An 11266-nucleotide genomic window follows, 5' to 3' on the forward strand; every position below is an offset into this window, starting at 1 on the left:
ATGACTTCAATTTCAATGACATTGAAATAAAAGTTTTCCCCAGCAGTACGGTGAATCCAAATGTGACACTGGCAGACCAGGTCACGCTAGAGTGTATTCAGGTCAATTCACTTGTATCTTAATATAGAGCAAAGCAATTAGTGTTTTGGGTGTTTAAACTTCATGAAAACTAATGGGATATTACATGCATTGTTTTCACTTATCTGTTCATGTTACAATGTAATAGAATTTAAATTGTGTATACCCCTGTAACTAAATAACTCAAAGAAATCTTGTGAAATGCTAATGAAGGATTAAGGACTTAAACAGAAAATGCTAATTTCAAAGCAAGTGGCCATTATGGTCGGAGATCAAAGGACTAAATACACACATCATCATCATCAAAGGAAAAGCCCATGTGAGTAGAGATATGGTCAGCTTGTTTCTGTCAGAAGAAGTTAATATGGATTCAAGGAAAAATCCTTCATCTCCATTTGGGCTCTTACAGGGAAGTGTGCCAGAAATCCCGAGACAATCTGGGTATCCTGAAGAGACTTTTGGGAGACTTGCAGTTTATTACAGCACTGCCACAATTTGAACTTACAAACTGTGACTCACCTGTTATATTTTACCTGCTTTAACCTCTCAATAATTCTCATTCTTTTTCTTAGCTAATAAACCTTTAGTTAGTTTACTACAGATTTGGCTATCACTGTCTTTGGTATAAGATCTAGAGTACCAATTGATCTGGGGTAAGTGGCTGGTCTCTTGGGACTTGGAGCAATCTGATGCGATTTTTGGTTTAAGGCACCAGTCCAGTTTGTCTGGGTGGCAGGCTGGAGAGTCAAAGGGGACTGTCTATGACTCCATGGTAAGACTGCTATAGTGATCCAGGAGCTCACATTTGTTACTGGCTTGGTGAAATCTAGTGACAGAACACACCACTGGAGCAGCTCTGTGGCCAGCCGCCCCGGCCACTACTGGAGTGGCCCCAGGGCCAGCCGCACCAGCTGCTGCTCAGGCAGCCAGCCCCAGGCACCGCCCGAGCAGTGGCCAGTGCAGCTGGCCCCTGAGTCCACCTGAGCAGCAGTCCCTGGGTGGCCAGTGCAGCCATTGCTGGTGGCAGTCCCTGGGCAGCTGGAGTGGCCTCTGCCAGCAGCCTCCAGCAGTGGTGCCCAGGCAGCTGGTGCTGCCGGCAGCCCCCAGCAGCAGGGGCCACATCTGGTCCCGCCCCCTCCAGAGGCAGTTCCTCGGAACACCCCCCAGCACCAGCCCCTCCAGATGCCCCCCAGCAGTGGCCCCCTTAAGATTTAGTCAGGAGTATTTCTAGTATAAGTCATGGGCAGGTCACGGGCCCATGAATTTTTGTGTATTGCCTGTGACCTGTCCATGACTTTTACTAAAAATACCTGTGACAAAATTGTAGCCTTAGTTATAGGAACACTTCTGCAGGCCCTGATCCTGCCCTTAAAGCTTTTTGGCAGACTGCTGTGCCCCTAGGGAAACCCACTGTCTTCAGTGGAGCTCCACACAGGCTCAGCAGTCTGCCCACACACACTATCTGTGCAGGATTGTAGGCTAAGAGAGACAACTCATCACATGTGTGCAGTAAGTTTCCAGTATTTTGGCTGGTCTCTTATTTATATCCAAATTAACATGAATGGTGTTTTATTTCATCATTACTAAAAGAGCAAACTTGGAGATATAATCATCCTGATAACCACGAAGAGAGAGAACACGGATTAAAGGTAAAACATTGCAATCAATATTACAGAGGATTGGTTAAAGTGTTACCTTTATTAACAGCAAGAATGAGCAATGGCAACAAAATGTGCTCTTCCCATACTGAACAGGTCTTAGCAACAGGTGCAACTTTGTGGTTTGAATTAAACAGACTGTTTTCTCTCACGTCAGAACTCATTTCCTTTCAGCCCAGTCTCAGCATCTGGATAACAGCGCAATGCTAATAGGTTTTTTTCCCCTAGTGATTCTGAGCAGGTCTATGATTAATCATGCTGTCACCTGTTCCAACGAGAGCAGGAAGCTGAGCATTATTATTTATACCCAGAAAAGTGCTGGGCATTTACCGTATGGTGGCAATGGCCAATCAGTTGACACATTGGTTATCTTGCACCCTCTCTGAAGGATTTACACAAGCATAAGCAAAGTCAGAAGAGAAATAGGGAATTTGGAACCACATACATGGTGAAGGGATATTAAGAGAAAATGTAGAAGGGATCAAACCAATCCTCATGACTATGCCTACGAAAATCCCAATCACTCAAACAATTTTAGGATAAGAAGAGAGCAATGTAATGCCACACTGTATTTTTTAAAAGGAAAAGGCAAAATGTGAATCCCTCCTGTACGTGGAAATTCATACCAAGGGGGGAAATGAGGAAATATTAATATTAATGTGTTCAGGAGGGGAAACTATAGGCCATGCTCTAATGAAAGGACAGAACCTGTATATAGAGAATTCCATGAGCACAATTTGTAAACCAAGTTATAACACAGGGAGATGTTTCTATGGTAATTTGAGATGTCCAGACCATGGACACTGGAATTTGAGATACAGTAAAAGAACTGCCAGAAATGGAAGAGTAGAGATGGAATTATTAGTTACAGACCAACTAATTAAACCAAATATTCCCCCTATTATCACAAGCACACAAACAAATGTAAACTCCACTTCTGAACTTTTCCTATGTCCAGTAGTAACACCAGGACCAGTAAATGGATTAAAACTTTCCCCCGTCAAAAGCAAAACCAGTGCCTTATATGATAAGGTATGTTTGTTCCATGTTCCAATTATTCTTAATCCAATGGGATTTCCACCAATATTGAAGTTGGTCATGGTAGTCAAGTTGGGGGACTCTACAGAGAATTTATTCAACAACTTTGGGATAACCCCAGAAGCAAAGGAACAAATATTAGAAGAAAGAGAGATGATATAGTGGGATAACAGGAACTAGTATGGGTTGTTTGGGACAGGCATGTCTGTAGTAACTCAAGGAGATATAGAGGCACTGCAAAATCAGTTAAATAAATTAAAACAAAGTATAAAAAATAAAACACTTCATCCCCTTGCTAAGGCAGAGAATAAATTAATTGATGAAGAACTACTTACGGTAATAAATGTGCATGATATTGCCCAGGCATTAAGAGAAACCCAGGAAACAGTTTATCAGTTAAACAAACACAATAATGAAGAAGCTGGAAGTCATACTATAGCTGAAGAAATAATGGGTGTGTGTGTGTGCGCGCATGTGTGTGTGTGTATATATATATATATATATATATACACACACACACACACACACACACACACACACACATATACACACACACATACACACAGAGCCATTCAAGAAGCTTTAAGAGATCTCCAAATGGGATGATAGCTAACCTCATTCACCAACAAATATTTGCTGGACTGATACAGGAATGAAACTGAGCTAGTCAAGGAGGCTGATATCCTGCAGGATTGCTATAACTGTTACCTCTTGATTACAGTTAATTTATAGAAGACCTGCAAGTTTATTTTTCACTTTCCTGCCAATAATTGAAAAGAAGGTCATTAATGAGACAATAGCATGTGTCCACTCAATAGGGGTCCTAGAATATTTCATTTTTAAGGAATGTGCCCAGGTCCCTCAGATACTGGAAAGAGTCACATGGATAGTGGCAGGCACCTTGTCTGGACTGCTGCACAGAGGTGCAAGCCAGATGGATCTGCTGATGTGATGCCCTATGACTATGCAACCCGTTTGTGGTATAGATCATAGTAATGAACCAGAAATCCAAGAAAGGACTCATCTCAACTGCCCAGTATGGCTGAGTACCTGAAATGGACATCAAACCCATGTGGGGAATGGAGAGTAGTATGTGGTCGCACAACAGTTAAAATACCATTGTGGAGGAAAAGCACATCTGAGTAGTCAGTTCAATTGGTGTTTTATCTCTAAACTGAAAACTGTAATTAGATCAGTCAAAAATCATACCGATACCCAAATTTGTTGACCCATTAGTAAAAAAAAGTTGACCAGACTCTGGTCCTGAGGCTATTGCTAAATTAAACTTGTACTTGAATTCTTTGTTAAGATTAAATACAAATCATTTTTCCTGCATGTGGATTAATTAGATCCAGTGAATAATCAAATAGAACAAAGTTTAAAACCAGTTAACTGGTGGGATCAAGTGAATACAATTGGGGAACATCCAGCTGTGGCGTGGATGTTAGTTTTAAGATGTGTTAAACAAACATTTATTATGGATACAAATAATAATTGTAGCACTGCTTATAACGCATTCTAAGATAAGTTGTATGTTAAAGGATCGTTAAAAGAAACAGGAAAGCGAACAAGCATTGGCCTATAACGCCTTACTCCAGCATGTAATATAAGCGAAACCCTTTGAAAATATATTTTCAAGGGTACTGATGTAGTGGGATAACTGTTGGAGAACAATTGATTATTAAGGCTCTAAAATAAAGACACCCCTCATGATGCAATACGGGGAAAAGTACTAACAAGGTGGTCATGTTTTAATTTTTTGGTAATGATTTAGAAATATTAAGGGGCCACCACTCATAGAACCTGTATTTAAAGAAGATATAGTGGTATTAACATTTTGAGGTAGTTAGGATGACCAGACAGCAAATGTGAAAAATCGGGATGGGGGTGGGGGGTAATAGGACCCTATATAAGAAAAGGACCCAAAAATCAGGACTCTCTCTATAAAATCGGGACATCTGCTCACCCTAGAGGTAGTGGTGCTTTTTACCCCTTCCTCCCCCAATGGGTATGATAATACCCATCTATTGAATTATGATCCAGAAATATAAAAATGAAGACTAGCTAAATGGTAAGATTTATTAGTTATATTTTAATAGTTTGTAATTATGGATAGTGATATCCCAAGGTCTCAGCCTCTGTTGCTGATATAAGTGTAGTTTTGCCAATTCTTACATAGAATTGCTGATCTGCTTTAAATTATGTTATTGCTGACAGGACATAGGTAACATTGTGCTGGAAGATTTAAGCAAAGGTACGCAAAACTGTAAAGACCAAAAAAAATCCCCTCTTTACTAGAAAGCCCAGGAGCACGATGACATGGAACAGAATGATACAGAAATTGTCTCAGCAGCAAAACCTGTGTAAATTGAAAATTGTGCATTCATAGTGTACAGTTATATAAGAAAATGCCTAATGTACTTAAAGCTGAATGGAGAAAGGTTAAGAAACGTGTAATGAGGAAATGTACAAAAAGACTCAAGTGAACAAATCAGAGAAACAGCAGACCAGAAACCAAAGGAACAGGACTGAAGGATCAGACGAGAAGTCAAAGGCAGTACAATGACCATCAGAAATACAGGAGAACTTTCCAGTGCCCTGGAATGCAGTAACTTGGGTTCCCTACCTAAGCAGTCAAATGTGAATAAGTGACAATAATTCTATCTGAAATTGGATTAAATAAAGGCAAAAACTGATTAAGGCTAAACTGGGTGGACTTGTGACTCAGTTTCCCACGTACACTCCCAAAACAGAATATGGAGTAATGTATCACAGGATTTTGGGGCTTCCTTTCCCAATAGCATCCAGACCAATGTCAATACTCCAGCAGTTGTTACAAAAGTATATGTCACACCTGACTGAAAAAAATAATCTTTAGCCTTAATGAATCAAGCCATTTGAAATCATTTTCACATAGTATTGGTTAAGTTCCAACATATTTCCAGATGTATAGCCTGTGGCATTTGGCAACTAGGTCAGAGTTCACTCTCTGAGGCTTGGAGACTCAAAATTGACTCTGATAATTGCTATGATTATATTGCTAATTCCTTGCTGACAACAGAAAAGTAGATTGAAGTTAGTATATTTTGCTGACACCACAACCCGCAGCCAATGTCAGACTTCTTATCAGCTTCTTTCTGGTCAAAAAACCTAATTAAATTTTAGTTGTGAATGTCATTTGATATTAGCCTGCTAATCAAGAAACCATCTCATTTTGATGGGCTGTCACCCACATAGCATAAATTCAGGACACTACCTGGCAGTGTTTCAGACACTTATAATATAGGCAGCGTTAGTGAAACCAGTTCCATACCAGCAAGTCATGTTTCCTTGGGCTACAGTCTTGTCACATCTTAAATGCTGAGTATTGCCAATGGGAGATATGAATTTAAAACACCAAGGTGCATTAGGTGATGGTGTTGGATATTTGGTATGTGTATCTCTCTGCTCTAAGCCAGTGTTTTAGCAGAGTGCTGAAAGGACTATCAAAAGCCCCTGGATAAAATTCCACCATTAGATGGAGCTCCATGTTTGTCTGTCCCACATTTATCTGTCAGGAAGAGAGACATGTTGGATTAAATCCCTGATTCTCCAGCCTCCTCCCCCAAGAGCCACATTTACTGCTATTTGCTCTACAACTGGAAGCTATTACCTTTCTACCCGCTACACTGATCTTTGCTTCTGTTTCCCTCATTACAACATCATAAGAAAGAGTGGAGGTGCCATTGAGGGAGAGCAGCCAGTTGCACATATGCCTCCAAACCTTGTATTTTCCATCTGACTTTAATGATGAGGGCATAGAGAACAGGACAGGAGTTGAGAAAACCCAGGAGAGAATCTCAAGAGGGAGCAGGCAGGAAAGGGATACCGAGAAGGGAAACATTCTAGAGAGAGACAGTGTAAGCGATTCCTGAGGTGAGATGGTAAGTCAATGTGAGACAGATAGCCCAGAGTGAAGGGAGTGGAGGAAGAGACCCAGGAGTTGGAGAAAGACTGAGAGGAAGAGACCCTGGGGAGGGAGAGACGAGAGAAAGATACATACAGAAAAACAGGGACTACAGAAGAAAGGAAGTGTAGTGGAAGAGGAAACAACACAGAGCAGGACAGGAAGGAGGTTAAACACCACAGTAGCAACCAGAGAATAGAGAATGAACCAATGGAAACAAAAACAAAACAAAAAGAAGATGCTGCTCTCTGAAGAAAGAATAAGGAGTGACAGAAAGGAGGGGGGAAAAACCCTACCTGGGGAAAAATGGAGTGGCAATAGAGGCATACAACTGGTGTATAATGCTTGCATCTTTTAGGATTTGATTTCAGCATACTATGCCTTCAGGTTTCTTGGAGCCTGCTGGCTCTAGCCTCTATTTTATGATGAATAGTTTAGTGCAGATAGAGGACAGACACATGTACTCCCTCAGTGCTCCCATGTGAAAACTTTATTTTTGTATTCTTGTTTTATAACAACAAAACCTCAATCAAAAAGTCATTCAGAATGAAAATATGCACTTGCTGTTTGTGTGCAGAGAAACATGATGAGAATAAAGAGAGATGATAAAGGGAGAGAAACATGGAACAAAGAAACAACAAACTTTTAGTCTAGTGAATTTTAACCCATACTTCGAATTGTTATTGAACTCTAAATGAGAGTGTTTGGAGGAAAGGGTTGGGAGGGAAGGACTCTTTTGAGCACTTGTGTTAGAACAATAACCAGAATAGGTAGCTAGTCAGAGGCATTGTGGTAAAGAACCTGGGTTCTCTTGATTGCTAGCCACTGTGTGTTCTGCAGTTAAAAAATTAGTGGCTCAGTTTGCTACTCACCATTTCCGTGTGGTTGACACTATGTTTAAAACTATAACCTCAATGTTTACATCATTAGGCTTTTTGCATGCATATTTGCAGGACTGGAACTAAAAAAATTAAAAGTGCTCCAAACTGAGGACAGCTAAGTGGTCTTTCTCCAGGTATACATTTTCCAGGTCACAGAGAGTCCGCTTTTGCATAAAAATCATCATAAATGTTCAATGACATTATTGTTACAAAGCAATTGTTTTAGTAATTGGTTCAAATTCTTCCAGGAGATGACTCACATCTTTTATACAGATCTCAAATATTACAAGCCAGATCCTCAGCTGGTGTAACTTGCTACAGCAATTCACATCAGCGGAGGATCTCACCCTAAGTGCTTTACCACACACATAGTTTCATAGGATTCTGAGGCCAGAAAGGACCATTGTGATCAAATAGTCTGACCTCCTGTATAACACAGACCATAGAACTCCCTGAAAATAATTCCTAGAGCAGATCTTTTAGAAAAAACATCCAATCTTGATTTAGAAATTGTCAGTGATGGTGAATCCACCACAATCCTCAATAAGTTGTTCCAGTGGTTAATTAGTTTGTCGAAAAAAATTATGCCTTATTCCCAGTCTGAATTTATGCTTCCATACATTAGATCACGTTGTACCTTTTTCTCCTAGATAGAAGAGCCCATTATTAAATATTTGTTCCTCATGTAGATACTTACAGAATGCGGTCAAGTCACCCCTTAATCTTAATAGTGGATACACTATTCCAGCAGCTGTCGCGACAGAGTCAAATGCAGACATAAAATAAGCTTTCTACTCCTAATACAGATTCCTGTTTATGGATCCAAGGATCACATTAGCCCTTTCGGCCAAAGCATCACACTAGGAGCTCATGTTCAGCTGATTATTCACCATGATTTCTTTTTCAGAGTCATTACTTCCCAGGATAGAGTCCTCCACCCTGGAAGCATGGCCTACATTCTTTGCTCCCAGACGAATACATTTACATTTAGCTGTATTAAGACACATATTGTTTACTTTCACCCAGTTTACCAAGTGATCCAGATCACTCTGAACCATGTGCACCATTAATTTTCTAAATATCAAGCTGAAGTCAGCTAAAGGAAAAAGGCACATTTGAAAAAGAAAATTACCTTTCCCCACAACAGGCCCCCTCATACACAGAAACCAGAGCCTGAAGTGTGACGCAAAGTATCAGAACCCACTTTGCAATTGAGGGGATGAGCTTTTCATTACAAAAATTACTAATTACGTTTTGGTGTAAACAAATCCGTCATGATATATAGTACCATAAACAAAGTATCAGAGTCATTCTACTTACTGCAAATTTTAGTTATAGGATTTGGGGGTCCTCTTATCAAAATTGATGCTGCTCTCTAATCACAACCTGCTTTATGACAAGATACATCTTGCATTACAAGGAAGCTTTTACAAAATTAAAAACTGTATACAGGGAGTGTATCGTTTCTTTGAGCTTCCTCTGCAGTCTCAGGCAATTTGTAATTAATATGCAAGCACAGCAAATTGAACTCTGGTATTTAATACCACTGATACGGCCTTCTTTTAAAACCTGGCAACTTTAATGCCATTACTGTTAATATGACCAATGCAAGCGACTCAAAGTAGATGCAAAGGAACGGAGGGCAAATCAAAGTATGCACCCTGCTTCTTTTAAAATCACACTGGTATGAAAGTGAATGCTCTCGGGCCTGAGATACCAAAAGGGAAGAGAAAACTCTAAGAAGTAGAACTGCTACTTATTGAAGAGGATTGGGAGATGTCACCCTTTCAAAATGAGTTTGTTCAGCCCCCCCACAATCTCTTCTCTGAACAATGCCATCAGAGCAGTGTGGATCTGGAACAACCTTCCAAATCGGGCTAGTGCAGGCAGACAACCTAATTAGTATTAAGATCATGCTCGATGAATTTATGAACAGGGTTATATGATGAAGTTGCTTGCAATAGTAGGGGCCTGGGCTCCATGACACTTCTAGTCTTATGTTCCTAGGCTAAGATTGTGGAAAAGGCCTTCAACTGGAGGAACAGAATCCCGGGGAGTACCCTCAGCGCTGGGGAGGCTGGTGAGATGGCTCCATGCCATCTGCATTGGCTAGGGAAAAGAGGGGTGCAGTTGGGGTGAGTGGAGCTGCACTCTAGCTATTCTGTACTGTACTGACCCATGGAGACCCTGCAGCAGAACATAATTTACAGCAGCCCCTGTTCTGGGTCCCAGGCACCTCCAGCATCCAGAAGGCTCAAAACCCACCTTTGCCCAATCCCCTCTGTACGGTGAGCTCAGCTCTGCTGGAAATGAGAATGGGAGCCTGTGCCTGTGATTAGCTACAAAAGCGACAAGCAGTTTCAAAACAGCTGCCTGTTCTTTTACAAGTGCAGGTGGGGCCCCATTTTGGTTTCTATTTGCTCTTTAAATATATAAAACAGCCTGGGTTGAGGTGACCCACTAGTTCAGTCCTTGTTTCTATTTGAGCTCCACCCTTGAAAGCCTCTCTGCAGCAGATTTTCTCTCCCTCTCCCTGATGAAAAGTGGAGCAAAGAGGTTCACTTCCTCAGCAATACAGCTCTTGCCTGTCATTAAAATCCCTTCATCCAACCTCAAAGGGCCTATAAATCTCCCTCACCAACTTCATAGATTTGTCATAATTTTATCATTCATCTTCACTTCGGGTGCAATCCCCTCCCCCGTTTTGTTCTTCAATCTTACTTGACTTGATCATTGCCTTGCATTGTTTTTAGTCTCATGGCCAGAGATTTTGATTTGTGATTGGCACAGGACACAAGTAATTAGGAGAAAGGAGAAGGAAACTTTCAGAGATCTTGCACAGGATAGGGGAGTAGGGTAAGATGCAGTGAAAAGAATTCCAATTACTGATGGTGCAGAGAGAAAGGGAGGGTTGTGTTGTTAGGCAGGAATGACAGCATTCAAGGAACACACCGCACATATCTGAGGCAGAGAAGCTATGCAGCTATAATGAATGTCATCCACTGGAGAATATTTGAAGCAAGCAGAACTGTCAGTGCTTCCTTCCGAGGGTGGATAAGAAATGCTAAAATCACTGTAACCAAGAAATGCACAAGCTATCATTTAGATCTTTAAAAGTACATTTCAGGCAAGGTGAATGGCTCAGTGAAAAAGCAATGTGCTATGAAAATTTTCAACCCTTCATAGCCAGTTAAAATTCTGTCTCGGTCAATGGTGACAAAAGCCGTTAACCAGCCAGTGACTAGGTCATTCAACATAAAAAAAACCGCACACACGCGCGCACACACAGCGTTCACTAGGCCCTTTCATTTAACAGTTTTCATGCTCAGAAAAGCTTGCTTCACTATTTGAGAATTGATAAAGGGCGATGTGGTACTAAAAAAATAAAATAACTTTCATTGCATCGCAACTTCATCAGCTTCCCCATCTCAACTTTGGGGAGAATCCTACGTCGTCTCTCAGATCACTTGTCGATTAGTCTATTTAAATTGTAAGCTCTTTAGGAACTGGGGCTGTGGGAACCTATTCTAACTACTACTGCAATACTAGTAATAATACAGCCACTGTAAAATCACTGCAATCAGCTGATATTCCCTTACCATTTGTAACCCTGATCTACATCACATTACTTGAGCCAAGAAAACATTTAGTTTCTTACCAACACT

This window comes from Trachemys scripta, chromosome 1 (genome assembly GCF_013100865.1).
Source record: "Trachemys scripta elegans isolate TJP31775 chromosome 1, CAS_Tse_1.0, whole genome shotgun sequence".
In the NCBI taxonomy this organism is placed as follows: Eukaryota; Metazoa; Chordata; order Testudines; family Emydidae; genus Trachemys; species Trachemys scripta.